Source organism: Triticum dicoccoides, chromosome 1A (assembly GCF_002162155.2).
Source record: "Triticum dicoccoides isolate Atlit2015 ecotype Zavitan chromosome 1A, WEW_v2.0, whole genome shotgun sequence".
NCBI classification, from domain to species: Eukaryota; Viridiplantae; Streptophyta; class Magnoliopsida; order Poales; family Poaceae; genus Triticum; species Triticum dicoccoides.
Genome location: NC_041380.1, coordinates 476,917,712 through 476,939,352, shown reverse-complemented (window position 1 = coordinate 476,939,352; position 21,641 = coordinate 476,917,712). Strand labels below are relative to the sequence as shown.

Genomic DNA, 21,641 nt, shown 5'->3' with positions numbered 1-21,641 from the left:
CGAGAACTATGTTGACATGACCGAGACACGTCTCCGGTCAATAACCAATAGCAGAACCTGGATGCTCATATTGGTTCCTACATATTCTATGAAAATCTTTATCAGTCAAATCGCATAACGATATACGTTGTTCCCTTTGTCATCGGTATGTTACTTGCCCGAGATTCGATCATCGGTATCTCAATACCTAGTTCAATCTCATTACCGGCAAGTCTCTTTACTCGTTCCGTAATGCATTATCCTGCAACTAACTCATTAGTCACATTGCTTGCAAGGCTTATAGTGATGTGCATTACCGAGAGGACCCAGAGATACCTCTCCGGCAATTAGAGTGACAAATCATAATCTCAATCTATGCCAACTCAACAAACACCATCGGATACACCTGTAGAGCACATTTATAATCACCTAGTTACGTTGTGACGTTTGGTAGCACACAAAGTGTTCCTTCGGTATTCGGGAGTTGCATGATCTCATAGTCATAGGAACATGTATAAGTTATGGAGAAAGCAATAGCAACAAACTAAACAATCATCGTGCTAAGTTAACAGATGAGTCAAGTCAATCACATCATTCTCTAATGATGTGATCACGTTAATCAAATGACAACTCATGTCTATGGTTAGGAAACATAACCATCATTGATTCAACGAGCTAGTCAAGTTGAGGCAAAATAGTGACACTCTGTTTGTCTATGTATTCACACATGTACTAAGTTTCTGGTTAATACAATTCTAGCATGAATAATAAACATTTATCATGATATATAAGGAAATATAAACAACAACTTTATTATTGCCTCTAGGGCATATTTCCTTCACAAGCCTGGGGGCGCCCCCTAGGGCGCACCTAAATGTGGACCTTCTGGCCTCCTCCCGAAGCTTCCTAGGTGTCTTCTGGTCCAAAAAAATCATCAAGAAGTTTCGCTCCGTTTGGTATTGGTTTTTTGTAAAAGACAAAAACAAGGAAAGATAGCAACTCGCGCTGTCACTATGTTAATAGGTTAGTCCAAAAAATTGATATGTTGGAGACGTACCAATCTCCTTGTGTCTTTGCTTCCTCCTACTCCCATCGACCCCTCCTTTTGTCGATCTGATACTAAGTTTCCTCCAAGATCCACCTCCTCTTGTTGAGTATCCTCACCACTGTCTACCTCCTCCCTCCTTCACCAACACCTGTAAGCAGCGTTGGATCCGCCATGTAGCATGTTGATCTGGGACCCCTACTAGAACTAAACTCTTGCCCTCAAAAGAATCATGTTGGAGTGTGAGGGTTTTGTGGACTCCGACTTGGATCACCAGAGGAAGGGTAAACCCTTGGAAAAAACTCGGGCATCTTTAAGCTAATGGCAGCATATGGGGTGCACTGGCCCCAAGCCGCTAATCTAAAACGGCTGTCACAACCCTCTAGAGCGATGGAGGTAGGAAGAGGCAGTCAGCATCATGGGACTATGCGGAGGAGAGTCGGGTGTGAAGGCGGCGTTCAAGGAAGGCCCAACCACGACCTGTTATCCCGCTGTGCCCACCAAACTGAATACAACCTTCTCCATTCCAGTTTGAAATGCGAGGGATATGTCTCGCTTACTACGAGACTTACCCTTGTATCGTATTTGACGACCCGTTAATAGGGTGGCCCAACATTGTAGCTCCCTAGAGCGGTTTTGGAAAGGTTCTATGGACAAGTTCAGGCCGGTTTTAGAACCTTCTATGTGATTTTATTTTTTTGTTTCTAAGTGTTCTTCTATCTTTTTTTTCTACTACATGTCAACATTTTTCAGTACACATTGCACATTTTTTGTATACACGCTTACCATTTTTTTAATACATATTGATAATTTTTTAAATACATGATGAACATTTCTTAATACATTTCAAATTACATGAACATTTTTGACATTGTAATAACATTTTTTGAAAAGTTACGAAGATATTTTCAAATGCCTAAACATTTTATTAAATGTCAAAGTAATTTTTTTGGATGGTATGAAACATTTTCTAAAATTATGGAAACATTTTTTTACATTGCATCCACTTTTTAAAAATGTAATGAACATATATTTGAAACACGTGAACATTTTCTTGAGTGGTACAAAACATTTTTCGAGATTATGTGAAAATTTTATTAATTTGTTTTAAATATTTGAAAAAAATTGTGAACATAATTTTCAAATGTGTGGATATTTTTTAAATGCCATATTATTTTTTGACTGCTATATGATTGTTAAAAAATTGCGGAAATATTTTTTATACTGCATTAGGAACTTTTAAACGTCCGGCGGACATTTTTAAAATTTATGTAAAATATTTTCCAATTCCCAAAATATAAATAAAAGTAATAAAATAATGAAAAAACGAACAGGACAAAACTGGTCCATTGAGGAAGTGCCAGAGGCGAATGGTTCTTTCATGTCGCTGCAGGCAAGACAAAGACGCGCCTGGTTTGAAAGGCTCACACGTATCTCTCAATCGACAATTTAATCAACTTAACACGAGTAATATATCACAAAAATATTGGATATGCATTTTTGGGACATGGTTCCACATGTACTCATTATGAATAGTGAAGTAAAAAAAGATACCAAAAAAATAAAAATAAAAGTCTGTTTTTTAAGCATACATGGTCGACAATTTTACTCACGTATGAAGTTTCACAAAGAAATGGCAGCCATGGCATTCTGGGCAAAAATGATAAAATCGAGGCTATATTTGAAAACACTATTTGAAGGAATGGCAAGGTCGGATTCTATTTTGTTTCACCTTCGCGAAACTTCAGACGTGAGTAGAATGGTCGACCAAATTTTGTTTCCTAGTTTTCTAAAATTTGCCATTCTGTGCGTGTGGAACCATGTTCGCCCGTGTATTTTAAAAAAAAATATACCATTAAAAAATTTAAATGCTATATTTTCTAATGATATAATTTTAAATGCTGGCTTACCCAAATTTTGGCAGCAAATTTGCTGCCATTGTTTCGCCCGCGGGCTGCGGGTGACACAGCATCTGAACTGAGCTACCAAATTTCTTTGCGTGTAACCAAAATTTGGGCCTCAAACCAAACACGAGAAATGTCACTGATCACCGCCAAAACAGCCCCCCTAACGTCGAGCAACTTGAAACGGACGAGAGAGTAGCAGTCCTGCTGCAAGGTTGATATCAGGTTTTCGGGCCATTTCGTGCCGGCCAGCCCGAGCACGCATTGCAACATTTACCGCTAAAAAAACGTATTGCAACATTTTTAAGCCACGTTCCAGGCTACGATTCGTCCGTAGACCCGGAACGATGCAGCTCTAGCGCTGACTCCGACTGTGTTGGGCGCAACAGCTTCGTAGAAAGAAAGGGTCAAGGAGAATTTTCTCTCCTTGGTATTCTGACGGACCAACAGATTGCATACTTATCGAGTCATTAAACAATTTTTTTATCTCCTCTTCCACAGAAGAAGTTACTAAACATATTTGACCACTCCTACGTTTGCACAGTTATAGGAACTTTGACTGCCAAGTCTATAAGTACTGCATATCCTCTCTGGCACAACCGCACTTCCCCCATATCAAACTCAGTAGAGAAAGAACAGAAAAGAAAGTATACTTGATACCTCTTCCAACACCATCGACCATGGGTGCGAGAAATGCTACCATCTGCCTCGTGCTGATCCTTGTGTTATTCGCGAATCTTGGTGCTGCAGGTTTGTTCTCTTATCTTTGTCTGAATCTGTTCAGACCCATGATAATCGGCAAGTAACTCAAGGAGAATCTGCACCAATTCTATCCTTCCGACTATTTTGATTTTTTGGGGTTCTTCTTTTCGGTTATAAGTTCTTCATGGATATAAACACGCGTGTTACCTTGTTGCAGAAGAAAAGTGCTGGGAAAGTACCTCTGGCAGTCCATTCTGCATAGGCTTTCTGTGCAAGGCGACATGCTTCATTGCGGGCAAAATGTTTAATTCTGTCGTCAAGGAACACAGATGTATAGGGTCAGCATTCAACAGCCAGTGCTACTGCTATCTATGCGACAAATAGTTTGTTAGGGTGGAACCGAAGATTGCTTCACTATTAGAAAATGGTCAAGGAAACCTAGGGGAATAGTTTGTTAATTCTTGGTTTAGAATATAAAGGGAATGGATAATTTATCCTCGTTGTCAACCTCATTGTCGGGCGATGTTGTGATGATGTGAATTTTATAAACAAGTGCATTATTATCCTCACAAAAGATGTCCATTGATTTGTAATCGCAAATGTATATGATGTGCTAATCGTCTCGGGAGGTCTAAACAATCGGTCATACCGATCCCTAGTTAGCACTGATCGATAATGGTTCCATGTTATTTTTATTTAAGTTTCGATGGTGTTTACTGCATTATCACGTTGAGTTGTTGTTGGAGATGATAATTTATTCCGGGAGAAGAGTGAAGTTGTTAGAGGCGTAATTGTGGTGTCCTTACATGTTTTAACCTTGGTGTTACCAGGTGGTGTTGTGTGAGCTCGTTGAGAGCTCTGATTCCACATTGAATCATGGGAGTTGATGATATGACGCTTACATGGCCCGCCAATGAAGCTTGGCTAACTGCACCGCCTGCTTGCTATGTTTTTTTGGACTTGTATCAGAAAAAAGTTGTTTTTGACTTGTTACACAGGAAGGTTAGAAAAACCCCTATCATATTTTCTATTTAAGTAAATTCATTAAATCAAAAGAATTCACTTATTTTAATAAAACCTGGATTTTTGAAGAAAAAGTGAATTAAAAATACACGAATTATATATTTTTGCAAATTTCAAACAATGTTTGACAATTTTAAAATTGTTAGCGATTTTAAATGTTCAAGGACTTTAAAATGTTCATGAACTTTATTAATGAATTTGAGAAAATGCGCATTAATTATAAAATTTGTTAAGAACTCTTAAAAATGTTCATTAATTAAAATGTGAAAATTTAAAATAAAATAGAAAAAAGAATGAAAAAATGAAAAAAAAACAACGAAAACACAGAAAAGAAAGAAAGAACAAAAACAAGACAATAACCTTTCAAAACCGAAAAAATTGATCGGCCCAGCGACACATACCCTTATAGGCGGGGCCCATAGCTCTTGACACACCAGGAGGCTTCAAATCTAGGGAGATTAGGGCAACTCCAAGACGGATCACTAAATCGTTTCTAAATGTCCGGGCCGGATGGTCCATACACTTTCGTCATCCAACGGAAGTCACCAAATATCTATGGACATAATGGGCCAGGCAGTTCGCACATTGAAAATCCCACAAAATGGAGCCAAACCTAGGAGTTGTTTGGGGGAGTCCAGTAAGATTGCGGACACACCAACTCATCCTTGAACCTCACCTCAAATCCACTTTTTCCTCCCACTCTCTTCTTTCTCCTTTCTCCATTAGACAAAGGGCGAACATTTAATAAATATATGATTGGATGGTCAGTGTCCTTGGACATTTTGTGACATGCGTTGCGTTTAATAAAAAAAATGTGTTGAATATAGGAGGAACTGTGCTCAAATTTAAGAGGTAGAAGTGAGGCTCAAACATGGGCCAGTAAGACTCCAGGCCTTTCTCATGTGCATTTACTAGATGTCCAACAGGAACGCTACCTGGGCTGATATCGAGTCTTTGGGCCATTTCGTATTGTGCCATCTCAAGCCCGGATTGCAGCATGTTTTAGCCACGATTGGTCCATTGGCACATTATCACATGAATCTGTTACAAGAATGATCACTATCGGCAGTTTAATGGACCAGAAGGAAAGCGATCCATGAAGATATCTTTCAAAATCCCGCGTCTACCCACAGCTTTGTTTCTTCTTACATGACAGAGATTGAGATATTGCAGAAACAAGCAATGGTGAGACCCCATGCACCAGTTATCAGACAAAACCAATGGGTGCCTCCCCCATTTGACCATGCCAAGATCAATGTGGATGCTGCGATGTCAAGGAGCGGAGGTTTTGGATCGTTGGGAGTGATCTGCCGTGATCACGAAGGCACTTGCTTGGGAGCGTCTAGGATTCTATTCCCCTTCATTGATGATCCTTCTACACTTGAAGCTTTGGCCACTCGTGAGGCTTTGGCATTGGCAGAGGATCTCTATGTTCAACAAACGGTGGTCGTCCAACTGCAATATTATCATCGACGCGATCAAAGTGGGGAGTGCAGCAAGCTATGGAGCGGTAGTACATGAAATGATAGATTGTTCATCTTCTTTTGCATCTTGTGATTTTAAGCTTGAGGTTAGGACCTATAGTGTAGAGGCTCACAACCTCACAAAGCATGTTCTTTCTTTGGGGATTGACCGCCATGTCTGGTTAGGTCAACCCGAAAACCTTTACTCCGTCCCTGTAAACATTGTGACGATGTAATAAAAGCTTTGCGAGTTTGTATATAAACAAAAAGATTTAGCGCGCTAACTCCAACTGAAAGAGTTGAGGAGAATTTCTCTCTTTTGGTATTCTGATGGACCAACAGATTGCATATATTAATCAAGTTATCAAGTATATTTTTACCTCCTCCTTTTCAAAGAAAGAAATTATTAAACATATTTTACCTCCTTCTCAAAGAAAGAAGTTATTAAACATGTTTTTACCTCATTTTCAAAGAAAGAATTTAATAAAAATATGTTTACCTCCTTTTTGAAAAAGAAGTTATTAAAAATATGTTTACCTCCTTTTCAGAAAAAGAAGTTTTTTTTGAACATTCCAGAAAAAGAAGTTATTAAACTTATTTGTCCTGTTCTACATCTACACCCTTATAGGAAACGTGCCATGGAAACTTTCTTTTTTCTGATGAAAGCACATGCGATGGGAACATATTATTCAGAAAAAACACATCTGATGAAGAGTACCTTTATTTTGGAAGCAGATTTTTCTCACCCAGGGAAAGGACGGGTATCCCGGGAGGATCCCCTGTTACCAAATGAGGCTAGAAATCTTTAACTTCCAACTCTATAAATATTGCATATTCTCTCTGGCATAACAGTACTTGCTCCATATCAAAACTAACTAGAGAAAGAACAGAAAAGAGAGAGTATACTTGATACTACGCCCAACACCATCGATTATGGGTGCGAGAAATGCTACCATCTGTTTTGTGCTGATCCTTGTGTTATTCGTGAATCATGGTTCTGCAGGTTTGTGCTCTTCTCTTCGTCTCGTTCTGTCCAGACCGATGATAATCGTCAAATAATTCATGGAAGAATCTGCAGCAATTCTATTCTTCCGACTATCATGATGTGTGTTAATTCGTTGCAGAACAAAAGTGCTGGGAAAATACCTCCGGCAGTCCACTCTGTGTAGGCTTCCTATGCCAGGCGACATGCTCGATTGCGGGCAAAATGTTTAATGCTGTCGTCAAGGAACACAAGTGTATAGGGTCAGCATTCAATAGCCAATGCTACTGCTATCTCTGCGGCAAATAGTTTGTTAGCACAAATGGTCAAAGAAACACGGGCACTAGTTTGTAATTCCTTGATTTAGCATATAAAGTGCCTGAATAATTTATTCTCGTTGTCAACCTCATTGTTCGTCGATGTTGTGATGATATGAATTTTATAAACAAGTGCACTGTTATCCCGACAAAAAATGTCCATTGATTTGTAATCGTGAATGTATATGATATGCTAATCGTCTCAGGAGGTCTAAACAATCGGCCATACCGATCCATTGTTAGCATTGATCTGAGACAATTCCATGTTATTTTTAATTATGTTTGGCGGTATTTTTTTTCTCTCATTCGTATATCATATTAGGTTGTTGTTGGAGATGATATTTTTCGGAGAGAAGAGTGAAGTCATTAGATGTGTGATTGTGGTGTCGTTATACGCACGTTTCGGTCTTGGTGTTACCTGGTGATGTTTGGGTTTTCATTCTTATCCGTGATATTTCATTCTTGAAAATCAGACCCCCTCAGGCACCACCCACGCTGTCGGGCGGGGATGGTGGCGGTGGTCTAACCGCTATTTGATTGGGTGGGAGGCAGTTGCGTAGTGCTGGGCTAAGGCCTTGTTTCCGGCGGTGGCCGTGGCCAATGACGGTGATGCTCGTGGGCAATTGCTTCCTTCTTGAAGGCGCCATTGAGGCGGCGTGCGAGCTCCACTACGCAAGGAAGTTCGGGGGGAACCCTTGATCCTCTGGATCAAACGATGATGGCGATGTGTGTCATACCTCTTGAGACATCGTTTCAGGAGCTTCTTACTGGCCAGAGGGACCAGTGATAGGTGGGGGAAGTCGTTCGTGCTGCTTGATCGTGTGGCAATGAGTGCGGTTAGACTTCTGTGGCAATGATGATGGTGGTGAGCATTATCGGAGGCGTGGCATTAGTCGTGGTAGTCGGCTCTTCTCCAGCATGTCCGTGGGACTGCCTCGGCTGCCTGTTGTTGTGAAGTCGAAGCTGCAGTGCAGGGCCCCGGTGGCATACGATGACGGGAAATAGCTGGTTCGTTCAGTGATCTTCCATGATGCCAGCCTTATCTAGTTCTCTGTAGTAGTTCGCCAGAGTTGGAGCTACGTTTTCTTGTTATGGGTGGATGGCTATCTGCCGTGTGTGTAGTGTTGTTCTGCAGCCAATAGGATTGACTTTTTTTCTTTGATCTTTGGATCATCCTCTTGGTGTTCTTCCACTGCTTTCTGCTAAATCTGTTGGTGGTGTTTGTGTGAGCCCTTTGAGAGCTCTTGTTCCACGTTGAAACAATGGAATTGCTGCTATAACGCCTACATGGGTCGGCCCATGAAGATCTCGCTCGCTCAGCTCAGCTACCTGCTCTGCTCGCTTGCTTAGTCTTTTTTTCGACTCGCTCCATTGCTAGCTCAAATAAAATCTGCTGCCATATTTCCTTTATATAAAGAAGTTCACGTATTTTAACAAAACTTGGATTTTAATAATGTAACAAATTAAAAATACATGAATTTTGAAAATATTCATTGGTTTTAAACATTATTTGCAAATTTTAAGATGTTCAAGGACTTAAAAATTATTCATGAAATTAAAATGTGAAAAGTGAAAATAGAAAAACACAGGAAAAAATTAAAACCAATGAAAACACATAAAATAAAGAAAACGCAAAAATCAAACAATAATTGGCCAAAACCCCCAAAAAATTGACCGACCTGGCAACACACCCCCTTACAGACGGGGCCCATAGCTCCTTACACCAGGAGACTTCAAGTCTTGGGAACCTAGGGCAACTCCATGAAGATCACCAAATCGCCCATAAATGTCCTGACCGGATGATCGGAACACCCTTTACCATCCAACGAGAGTCACCAAATATCCTCACGCTGTAGCTGCCGCCTTCCAAAAAAAAATCTAGGGTTCCTCCAACTCCCGCCGGCGTCGATCCGCCTTGTCTCTGGTGGCCTTAGGGCCATGCGGGTGAAATGAATCCCTGTCTTTGCCGGTGGAAGGGTACCGTTTTTAGATGTTTCTTTGAGTTTTGTTAGGGTTTGTGTACTGCTCAGGAAGGCGAGACGGCGGCAACTCCCTGAAGATGGAATAAATGTCTCCCCGCCTAGTCCCCGTTCCGGTGGTGCGTCTAGTATCGTCGGTGGGCGTGTGTCTTCGCTGGATCTATCTTTGGTGGATTTGCTCGGATCTGATAGTCGTTCATCCATGTTCGTGTGTCTTTAGGTTGGATCTTTCTGATCTACGTTACTCTTTATCGGCAATGGTTGCCGTTCTGGTGCGTTGGTCATTTGGGTCTTAGCACGACGACTTCCGGACTGCCTACTACAACAAGTTTTGCCCCGCTCCGGTGAGATCGTCGTGCTAAGACTCCGTAGGACCAGCGCACCAGAACAGCAACCGTCGCTGATGAAGAATAACATAGATTGAAAGGATCCAACCTGAAGACACACGGACATAGACGAACCACAACCAGATCCGAGCAAATCCATCGAGGATAGATCCGCCGGAGACACACCTTCACACGCCCACTAACGATGCTAGACGCATCACCGGAACGAGGACTAGGCGGGGAGATCTTTATTCCATCTTCAGGGAGCCGCCGTCGTCTTGTCTTCCTGAGTACGACACAAACCCTAACAAATCTTGAAGGAACGACTAACAACGGAGCCCTCCTGCCGGCCCTTGCCAGGATCCACCGCGCCCCATGGCCCTAGGGCCAGCGAAGACGAGGCGGACCTATGACGAAGCCGGCGAGAGGCACGAACCCTAGCTTTTCTTGGAGGAGAAGGCGGCGGCTGGAAAGAGGCTCTGAAGAGGAGAAAAAAGTTATTAAAAATATGTGGAGCAGAGGAGAAACCATCTTCAAATTTAAGATGCAGAAGTGAGGATCATACATGCGCTAGCTAGTACAGCAACCTATGTGCCGCTAGCCAGTAAGATTCCAGGTCTTATCAGGTGCGTTTAATAGATTTTCTTTCCTTTTTACATTTTCTTGCTTTTCATTTTTTCATGTTCGTTTTTATTTTCTGTTTTGTTTTATTTTTTTCCTTTTTATTTTCTTCTTTTTTCGTGGATACCTTTTAAAACTCTATGAACATTTTTTTGAAATCACGAATATATTTCGTTCACCAAATTTAAAATTATCCATCAAATTCAAAAATCTTCATCAATTTTTTAAAAAATCATCAAATTAAAAAACTGTTCATCAAATTCAAATAAACTTCATCAAAATTTAAAATTATTTATCATTTAAAAAAATGTTCATGAATTATAAAACATATTCATGATATTAAAAAATGTTCTTAAAATTTAAAAAATCATGAACATTATTTGACTTCAAATTCAGGACTTTTTTAAAATTCAAAACTTTTCTAAAGAAGAAAAACAGAAAAGTAAAACAAATAACAAAGTGAACAAAAAAAACAGTGGAGCTCAGCCCCGCACCTGGGCGGCCGAAGTTTGCGCGAGGGGGACAAGTGAGTGCGCGTCTCGTTGCTACTCCCCGCATACATCGTAGAATAGGAGCCCCCCAACTTTAGAGCATCTCCAACAGATATCTCCAACAGATTCCATATGTGTAAAAACTAGTTTGGGGGGAAAAGAGCTTCCAACAGATTCCGTAAAAATGGAATAAATTTAGAGGATCATGTAAACTTGGCCTAAACTTTCCTCTGGTCTAGGGGAAGTTTTCCTTCTTATAAGCTTTTGGTGGCCTGGAAAGCGCTTGCAACTTCCCGACGCACCGCCGACCCGCCAACACGCCGCCGTCCAGCGAGAATGTAGCCGCTACGCCACTACGCGCCCCGCCCATGTGCAGCCCGGGGTCACCACACCGCCTCTCGCCGACGGCCACCGCACTGCCTTCGCCGCTCTCGCCGAAGGCTGCCACGCGTGTCACTGACTGGCAGGCCCTAGGCAATTATCTAGTCTTATTTAGTGGAAAATAAAATAAACAGATTTAGGGAAAGAAGTTTACAGGATCTGACAAAAGTAGCTCTGAAGAAACTTCCTCTAAAAGTTTATGGAAGATTTTAAGAGAAAGAAAGGGTCTAGGAGAATTTTCTCTCCTTGGTATTCTTTTTTTTAACACAGTACAGACGCAAGCGTTCATATACACGCGCATACACTCACCCCTATGAACGCAGTCACCGTAGCCCATAGGCACCTCATCGTCGACGGGAACGTCTCCTCCCACTGAAAGCGCATCGCCGAAAATCCTGACATAAATCCATAAATAAATGCGAGCACCAGAATTTGAACCCTGGTGGACCGGGGATACCACAATCACTCTAACCATTCAATCACAGGTTGGTTCGCTCTCCTTGGTATTCTTACAGACCAACATATTGCATATCTATCAAGTTGTTGGACATATATATTTTTACCTCCTTTTCAACAAAAGAAGTTATTAAACATATTTTTACCTCCTTTTCAAAAATAGAAGTTATTAAACATATGTTTATCTCCGTTTTAAAAAGAAGTTATTAAACATATTTTTACCTCCTTTTCAAAAAAGGAAGGTATTAAACATATTTGTCCTCTCCTATACGAATCTTTAACTTCCAAGTCTATAAATATTGCATAATCTCTCTGGCATAACAGTACTTGCTCCATATCAAAACTAACCAGAGAAAGAACAGAAAAGAGAGAGTCTACTTGATACTTTGCCCAACACCATCGATTATGGGTGCGAGAAATGCTACCATCTGCTTTGTGCTGATCCTTGTGTTATTCGCGAATCATGGTTCTGCAGGTTTGTGCTCTTCTCTTTGTCTCATTCGGTTCAGACGGATGATAATCGGCAAATAATTCATGAAGAAATTGCATCAATTCTATTCTTCCAACTAATATGATTTGTTTCTCTTCGGTTTAAGTTCTTCATGCATATAAACATGCTTGTTAATTCGTTGCAGAAAAAAAGTGCTGGGGAAATACCTCTGGGAGTCCACTCTGTGTAGGCTTCCTGTGCAAGGCAACATGCTTGATTGGAGGCAAAATGTTTAATGCCATCGTAAAGGAACACAAGTGTAGAGGGCCAGCATTGAACAGCGAATGCTACTGCTATTTCTGCGACAAATAGTTTGTTAGCATGGAACTGAAGATTGCCTCATTATTACAAATGGTCAAAGAAACCAGAGGCAATAGTTCGTGATTTCTTGGTTTAGCATATAAAGGGGATGAATAATTTATTCTCGTTGTCAACCTCATTGTCCGATGATGTTACGATGATGCGGATTTTATAAACAAGTGCAGTATTATCCCTACAAAAGATGTCCGTTGATTTGTGATCGTAAATGTATATTATGTGCTAATCGTCTCAGGTGATCTAAACAATCGGCCATGCCGGTCCCTTGTTAGCACTGACCTGAACGATTCCATGTTACAATTGTGGTGCCATTCTTTCATGGCGTTCGGGGTCCTAGCTGTCAGAATCAGAATACTGCCCTCATTTGACTTGGACTACTAACCTACTCGTACATCATGGGGTTTCACTTGAACTGCGTTTCATTTTGAAATACATGGTAGTCTGCTGCAAGGCTAGCTGGTCTGACTCCCATTTCGTGCCGGGCTAACCTGAGAACGGATTGCAACAAAAAAAAAAAAAATTGGTCACGTATCGGGCTTCGATTGGTACATAGACCCGGACTGATGCAGCTCTAGCGCTGACTCCGTTTGGGCGCAACAGCTTGCAGAAAGAAAGGGTCAAGGAGATTTTTCTCCTTCGTATTCTGACGTACCAACATATTGCATGTTTATCATGTTATATTAATTTTTACCTTCTTTTTGGAAAAAGAAATTAGTAAACACATTTGTCCTCTCCTCTTATAAGAATCTTTAATAACTTCCAAATCTACAAATATTGCATCCCGGCAAGAAAAATGAAGAGTATAAATATTGCAGATCCTCTATGGCATAACAGTACTTGCTCCATATAGCAAACTAAGTAGAGGAAGAAAAGAAAAGCATACTTGATACTTTGCCCAACACCACCGACCATGGGTGCGAGAAATGCTGCTATGTGCTTTGTGCTAATACTTGCGTTGTTTGCGAATCATGGTTCCGCAGGTTTGAGCTCCTCTCTTTGTCTCACTGTGTTCGGATCGATGATAATTGGCAAATGATTTGCAACAATTCTCTTCTTCTGGCTATTATGATTTTTCGTGTTCTCTCTTCGCTTATAAATTCTTCATGGATGTAAACATGCGCGCGTAATTTGTTGCAGAACATAAGTGCTGGGAAAGTACCTCCGGTGCTCCGCTCTGTGTAGGCTTTCTGTGCAAGGCGACATGCTTGATTGGAGGCAAAATGTTTAACGCCATCGTAAAGGAACACAGGTGTATAGGGCCAGCATTGAGCAGCGAATGCTACTGCTATTTCTGCGACAAATAGTCGGTTAGCACAGACAATAGTTCTTGATTTATTGGTTTAGCATATAAAAGGGGATGAATAATTTCTTCCAGTTGTCAACCTCATTGTTCAGCAATGTTGTAATGATGTGAATTTTATAAACAAATGCAATATTACCCCGACAAGAAGATGTCCATTGATTTCTAATCGTAAATGTATATGATATGCTAATCGTCTCAGGAGGTCTAAACAATCGGCCAGACTGATATGAAATGATTCCCTGTTAGAATTGTGGTGTCATTCTTTTACGGGGTTCGGGGTCCTAGCTGCCAACTCATAACACTATCCTCATTTGAGTTTGAACTATAACCTGCTCGGACACCATGGAGCTTCACTTAAGTGGTGTTGCATTTTTAAATCCATATCTGGAAAATAAATAAATTCGCAGCACAATTGTCGAACACACAACAATGTCAGACTAATAATATGGCTGTGTGCATCAATTGATGCAGAGGCCGGGGGTAATCCTTCTTTTCGAAGAAAGAACAGCGCCCAAGAAAAGGAAGCCTACGTGGGCCAGAAGTTTATTTCAAACATAGAGGAAATATAGGAGCCAGATTTTCAAGATGGAGTTGTTGTTTTTCTAATCTGTTTGTTTGCCATGCATTCATTTGGTGTGATATTTGTTTGTAGTTTTGTAATTTATTTTTTTCAGCATTTATTTGGTGCGATATTTTGTTTGCGGTGTTGTAATCTTTTGTTTGTCATGCATTTATTTGTTGTGATACTTTCTTTCCAATTTTGTAATCCTTTGTTTGCCATGCATTTATTTGGTGCGGTATTTATTTCCAGATTTGTAATCTTTTATTTACCATGCATTTATTCTTTGTGACATTTTGTTCCCAATTTTGTGATATTTTATTTGACATGCATTTTTGGTGTGATATTTTATTTGTAGTTTGTAACGGTAGGTGACGTGTAATGTACCGGGGTGACCCATCCACTCGGAGGTCCGTCAATGGGTTGGCCGAAGGGCCCATGAGATCAGGCAACAATCAGGGGCCCTTTGACCAATAGAAAGCCCGACTTTCGCATACTCACCTTCTTGGCGTACAATTCAAGGCCCCCTTGACCGATTTAGAGGTGAGGTCGGTTATAAAACTTGTAAACCCTAGCTCTCGTTCCATTTTATAAGGCGATGCTAGGGATAGATCGAGGGCATCTGATTCTTAGTCAAACACTCAGTAGTTATTACCATATTCCATCTGTAAGCTCCTCACACGAGGCGTTTCCATCATTAATCAAAAGCAAAGCAAGATCAGGGTATTACCTCGACTATGAGGTCCCAAACCTAGGTGAAAGACCTGTCATCGTTGGTCTTGCCATTCTTCTCCTTGACGAGCTGGTCGTTAAGCTGGTACTCCCTAGTGGAGTGAGATGCCTTGTACGATATTTGCACGGACCACTCATAATCTCCTCATAAGTGTGGGCTGACTGCCTAGGCTTGATGTCCAACATTTTCTTTTTCATGCTACTGGCTACTGGTACAAGCTCGGAGTCTTGCACCTCCTTCCTCTTTCGGTCCCTATTGCAATTTTTGTTTCTTCCTCTGGAGCCCGCGGGCTCCGGGGCCTCTAGGACTGCCATGGGTCAGCGGCCTGCTTGTGTGGTTTCTTCACTGATCACATAGTCATTGGCGACCTTCATTAGTGTCGCCATTGTGGTCAGCCTGTTGTCACCCCGTTTCTTGCCAGGCTTGTGGTGGAGGAAAGGCTCTTATGCACAGTTGATGAAGGCATCTATTGATGTCTCGTCGGAGATGTTTGTGAGAGTGTTCCTCTTTTCTTGCCACCGCGCAACAAAGTCATGGACGAGATCGTTCTCACCTTGGATGCAGCTATGGAGATCATATGCGCTCCCCGGTTGCTGGTACATTCCTTTAAAGTTGTTGATGAAGGCTATCTCGAAGTCTGCCCATGTGTGCATGGAGTACGGCTAAAGACCATTCAACCATGAATGTGCTGAGCATGTAAGTAACAGGGTACATATATAACGAAGCGCATTATCGATATTGCCGTTAGCCATCTTGACCGCCATTAGATAGTTGTTGAGAAGTGGTCTGTCTTAGAGTAACCAGAGTACTTCTCGACCCCTCGGACGATGAATGGTGTTGGGAAAGGGTGCGTGAAGGCCTCATGCCCGGAGCATGGGGGAGCTATGCCAAATGTCAGGGAAGATGGTCTTGGCACCGGGGCTTCGTAGTTGTCGCCATAGTGCTCTATCTTGCGATCTCGGAGGTGGTCGTGGAGATCGAGCTGGTGACCTAGGCGATTATGCACCAAGGAAACTCGGGGTGGAAGAGGTGCTCGATGTTGAGCCTTACCAATTGTTCCATGTCTTGTGTCTGAGAGGACGTTGTCGGTGTCGTCCAGGTGTTGCCTTGACTGAATCATATTATGCTGGAGCTCTACTATGTTGTGGATCACTTTCTTGAGGCTAGCTAGGAGGTTCAGATCTCCTCACATTTCATTGAGCCTTTCGGCCAGCGACGCGGAGGCTTGGAGGTTGCAAGCTCATGTTTGCAGTTGGGCAACACCTACATGCCCGTTGTAGCCCATGTTGGCCTCCCATCCTAAGGCTGTGAGGTGTTGGGGAATGCAATAATTTCAAAATTTTGCCTACGCACAGGCAAGATCATGGTGATGCATAGCAACAAGAGGGAAGAGTGTTGTCTACGTACCCTCGTAGACCGTAAGCGGAAGTGTTATGACAACGCGGTTGATGTAGTCATACGTCTTCACGATCGACCGATCCTAGCACCGAAGGTACGACACCTCCGCGATCTGCACACGTTCGGCTCGGTGACGTCCCATGAACTCACGATCCAGTAGAGTGTCGAGGGAGAGCTTCGTCAGCATGACGGCGTGATGAGGATGTTATTGGAACAGGGCTTCGCCTAAGTGCCGCTATGATATGACCGAGGTGGATTATGGTGGAGGGGGGCACCGCCCATGGCTAAGAGATCAATGATCAACTTGTGTGTCTATGGGGTGCCTCCCTCCCCCGTATATAAAGGAGTGAAGGAGGGGGAGGGGGCCGGCCTCCTAGGCGCGCCCCAAGGGGAGTCCTACTCCCACCAGGAGTAGGATTCCCCCCTTCCCTAGTTGGATTAGGAAAGAAGGAAGGGGGAGGAAGGAGGAAGGGAAGGCCCCCCCCCCTCCCAATTCGGATTGGGCTTGGGGGGGGGGCGCCCCCTCCTTTGCTCCTTTATCCTCTCTCCCACTATGGCCCAATAAGGCCCATATACCTCCCCGGGTGTTCCGGTAACCTCCCGGTACATCGGTAAATGCCCAATCTCACCCGGAACCATTCCGATGTCCAAATATAGTTGTCCAATATATCGATCTTTATGTCTCAACCATTTCGAGACTCATCGTCATGTCCGTGATCATATCTGGGACTCTGAACTACCTTCGGTACATCAAAATCCGTAAACTCATAATACGATCGTCACCGAACGTTTAAGCATGTGGACCCTACGGGTTCGAGAACTATGTAGACATGACCGAGACACGCCTCCGGTCAATAACCAATAGAGGAACCTGGATGCTCATATTGGTTCCTACATATTCTACGAAGATCTTTATCGGTCAAACCGCATAATGATATACGTTGTTCCCTTTGTCATCGGTATGTTACTTGCCCAAGATTTGATCGTCGGTATCTCAATACCTAGTTTAATCTCGTTACCAGCAAGTCTCTTTACTCGTTCCGTAATGCTACATCTCGTAAGTAACTCATTAGCTACATCGCTTGCAAGGCTTATAGTGATGTACATTATCGAGAGGGCCCAGAGATACCTCTCTGACAATCGAAGTGACAAATCCTAATCTCAATCTATGCCAACTCAACAAACACCATCGGAGACACCTGCAGAGCACCTTTATAATCACCCAGTTACGTTGTGATGTATGGTAGCACACAAAGTGTTCCTCCGGTATTCGGGGGTTGCATGATCTCATAGTCATAGGAACATGTATAAATTATGGAGAAAGCAATAGCAACAAACTAAACGATCATCGTGCTAAGCTAATGGATGGGTCAAGTCAATCACATTATTCCCGAATGATGTGATCCCGTTAATCAAATGACAACTCATGTCTATGGTTAGGAAACATAACCATCATACGAGCTAGTCAAGTAGAGGCATACTAGTGACACTCTGTTTGTCTATGTATTCACACATGTACTAAGTTTCCGGTTAATACAATTCTAGCATGAATAATAAACATTTATCATGATATAAGGAAATATAAATAACAACTTTATTATTGCCTCTAGGTCATATTTCCTTCAGTCTCCCACTTGCACTAGAGTCAATAATCTAGTTCACATCGTCATGTGATCTAACACCAATAGTTCACATCTTTATGTGATTAGTTCACATCTCCATGTGACTAATACCCAAAGGGTTTACTAGAGTCAATAATCTAGTTCACATCGCTATGTGATTAACATCCAAAGAGTGATCATATTTTGCTTGTGAGAGAAATTTAGTCAACGGGTCTGCCACATTCAAAGTCGTATGTATTATACAAATTTTCTATGTCTACAATGCTTTGCACGGAGCTACTCTAGCTAATTGCTCCCACTTTCAATATGTATATAGATCGAGATTTAGAATCATCCAGATCGGTGTCAAAGCTTGCATCGACGTAACTCTTTATGAAGAACTCTTTGTCACCTCCATAATCGAGAAACATTTCCTTATTCGACTAAGGATATTTTTGACCGCTGTCCAGTGATCCACTCTTGGATCACTATTGTACCCTCTTGTCAAACTTATGTTGAGGTACACAATAGGTCTGGTACACAACATAACATATTTTATAGAACCTATGACTGATGCATAGGGAATGACTTTTCATACTCTTTCTATTTTCTGTCGTGGTCGGGTTTTGAGTCTTTACTCAACTTCACAACTTGCAACACAGGCAAGAACTCCTTCTTTGATTGTTCTATTTTTGAACTACTTCAAAATCTTGTCAAGGTATGTACTCATTGAAAATATATCAAGCGTCTTGATATATCTCTATAGATCTTGATGCTCAATATGTAAGTAGCATCATCGAGGTCTTTCTTTGAAAAACTCCTTTCAAACATTCCTGTATGCTTTCCAGAAAAATCTACATTATTTCCGATCAACAATATGTCATTCACATAACTTATCAGAAATGTTGTAGTGCTCCCACTCACTTTCTTGTAAATACAGGCTTCACCGCAGTCGTATAAAACCATATGCTTTGATCAATTTATCAAAGCATATATTCCAACTCTGAGATACTTGCACCAGTCCATAGATGGATCGCTGGAGCTTGCTCACATTATTAGCACCATTAGGATCGACAAAACCTTCTAGCTGCATCATATACAACTCTTCTTTAAGAAATCCATTAAGGAATGAAATTTTGACATCCATTTGCCAGATTTCATAAAATGCGGCAACTGCTAACATGATCCGGACAGACTTTTAAGCATTGATACGAGTGAGGAAATCTCATCGTAGTCAACACCTTGAACTTGTCGAAAACATTTTTGCGACAATTCGAGCTTTGTAGTTAGTAACACTACTATCAGCGTCCGTCTTCCTCTTTAAGATCCATTTATTCTCAATGACTCACCGATCATCGGGCAAGTCAATCAAAGTCCATACTTTGTTCTCATATATGGATCCCATCTCAGATTTCATGGCCTCAAGCCATTTTGCGGAATCTGGGATCATCATCGCTTCCTCATAGTTCGTAGGTTCGTCATGGTCTAATAACATGACTTCCAGAACAGGATTACCGTACCACTCTGGTGCAGCATGTACTATGGTTGACCTACGAGGTTCCATAGTAACTTGATCTGAAGATTCATGATCATCATCATTAGCTTCCTCACTAATTGGTGTAGGAATCACTGGAACTAATTTTTGTGATGAACTACTTTCCAATTTGGGAGAAGGTACAATTATCTCATCAAGTTCTACTTTCCTCCCACTCACTTCTTTCGAGAGAAACTCCTTCTCTAGAAAGGATCCATTCTTAGCAACAAAATATCTTGCCTTTGGATCTGTGATAGAAGGTGTACCCAACAGTTTCTTTTGGGTATCCTATGAAGACGCACTACTCCGATTTGGGTTCGAGCTTATCAATTTGAAACTTTTTCACATCAGCATCGCAACCCCAAACTTTAAGAAACGACAGCTTTGGTTTCTTGCCAAACCATAGTTCATACGGTGTCATCTCAACCGATTTAGATGATGCCCTATTTAATGTGAATGCAGCTGTCTCTAATGCATAACCCCAAATTGATAGTGGTAAATCGGTAAGAGACATCATAGATTGTACTATATCTAATAAAGTACGATTATGACGTTCGGACACACCATTATGTTGTGGTGTTCCAGGTGGCATGAATTTTTGAAACTATTTCACATTGTTTTAGTTCAAGACCAAACTCGTAACTCAAATATTCGTCTCCGCGATCAGATCGTAGAAACTTTATTTTCTTGTTACGATGATTTTACACTTCACTCTGAAATTCTTTGAACTTTTCAAATGTCTTAGACATATGTTTCATCAAGTAGATATACCCATATCTGCTCAAATCATCTGTGAAGGTCAGAAAATAATGATACCCGCTGCGAGCCTCAACACTCATCGGACCGCATACATTAGTATGTATTATTTCCAATAAATCAGTTGCTCGCTCCATTGTTCCGGAGAACGGAGTCTTAGTCATCTTGCCCATGAGGCATGGTTCACAAGCATCAAGTGATTCATAATCAAGTGATTCCAAAAGCCCATCAACATGGAGTTTCTTCATGCGCTTCACACCAATATGACCTAAACGGCAGAGCCACAAATAAGTTGTACTATCATTATTAACTTTGCATCTTTTGGCTTTAATATTATGAATATGTGTATCACTACGATCGAGATTCAATAAACCATTTATATTGAGTGTATGACCATAGAAGGTTTTATTCATGTAAATAGAACAACAATTATTCTTTGACTTAAATAAATAACCGTATTGCAATAAACATGATCCAATCATATTCATGCTCAACGCAAACACCAAATAACATTTATTTCCGGTTCAACACTAATCCCGAAGGTAAAGGGAGTGTGCGATGGTGATCTTATCAACCTTGGAATCACTTCCAACACACATTATCACGTCGCCCTTAACTAGTCTTTGTTTATTTTGCAACTCCCGTTTTGAGTTACTACTCTTAGCAACTGAACCAGTATCAAATACCGAGGGGCTGCTATAAACACTAGTAAAGTACACATCCATAACATGTATATCCAATATATGTTTGTTCACTATGCCATCCTTCTTATCCGCTAAGTATCTAGGGCAGTTCCACTTCCAGTGACCATTTCCTTTCCAGTAGAAGCACTCAGTTTCAGGCTTGGGTCTAGCTTTGGGCTTCTTCATGGGAGTGGCAACTTGCTTGCCATTCTTCTTGAAGTTCCCTTTCTTTCCCTTGCCCTTTTACTTGAAACTAGTGGTCTTGTCAACCATCAACACTTTATGCTTTTCTTGATTTCTACCTTCGCTAATTTCAGCATCGCGAAGAGCTTGGGAATTACTTTCGTCATCCCTTGCATATTATAGTTCATCACGAAGTTCCAGTAACTTGGTGATAGTGACTAGAGAACTCTGTCAATCACTATTTTATCTAGAAGATTAACTCCCACTTGATTAACGCAATTGTAGTACCCAGACAATCTAAGCACATGCTCACTGGTTGAGCTATTCTCCTCCATCTTGTAGGCAAAGTACTGTCAGCGGTCTCATACCTCTCGACACGGGCATGAGCATGAAAATACCAATTTCAACTCTTGA

The 21,641-nt window shown here is 41.4% G+C and overlaps 2 long non-coding RNA genes across 2 annotated transcripts; both read left to right on the top strand.

Moving 5' to 3' along the window:
* Nucleotides 1–12,007: 12,007 nt before the first annotated feature.
* On the top strand, nt 12,008–12,649 carry LOC119303382. The gene is made up of 2 exons (XR_005147906.1): nt 12,008–12,144; nt 12,305–12,649. It is a non-coding gene; the product is annotated as an uncharacterized LOC119303382 (long non-coding RNA).
* Nucleotides 12,650–13,330: 681 nt separating this feature from the next.
* Nucleotides 13,331–13,924, top strand: LOC119303320. Its single transcript, XR_005147888.1, has 2 exons — nt 13,331–13,457; nt 13,615–13,924. It is a non-coding gene; the product is annotated as an uncharacterized LOC119303320 (long non-coding RNA).
* Nucleotides 13,925–21,641: the final 7,717 nt, after the last annotated feature.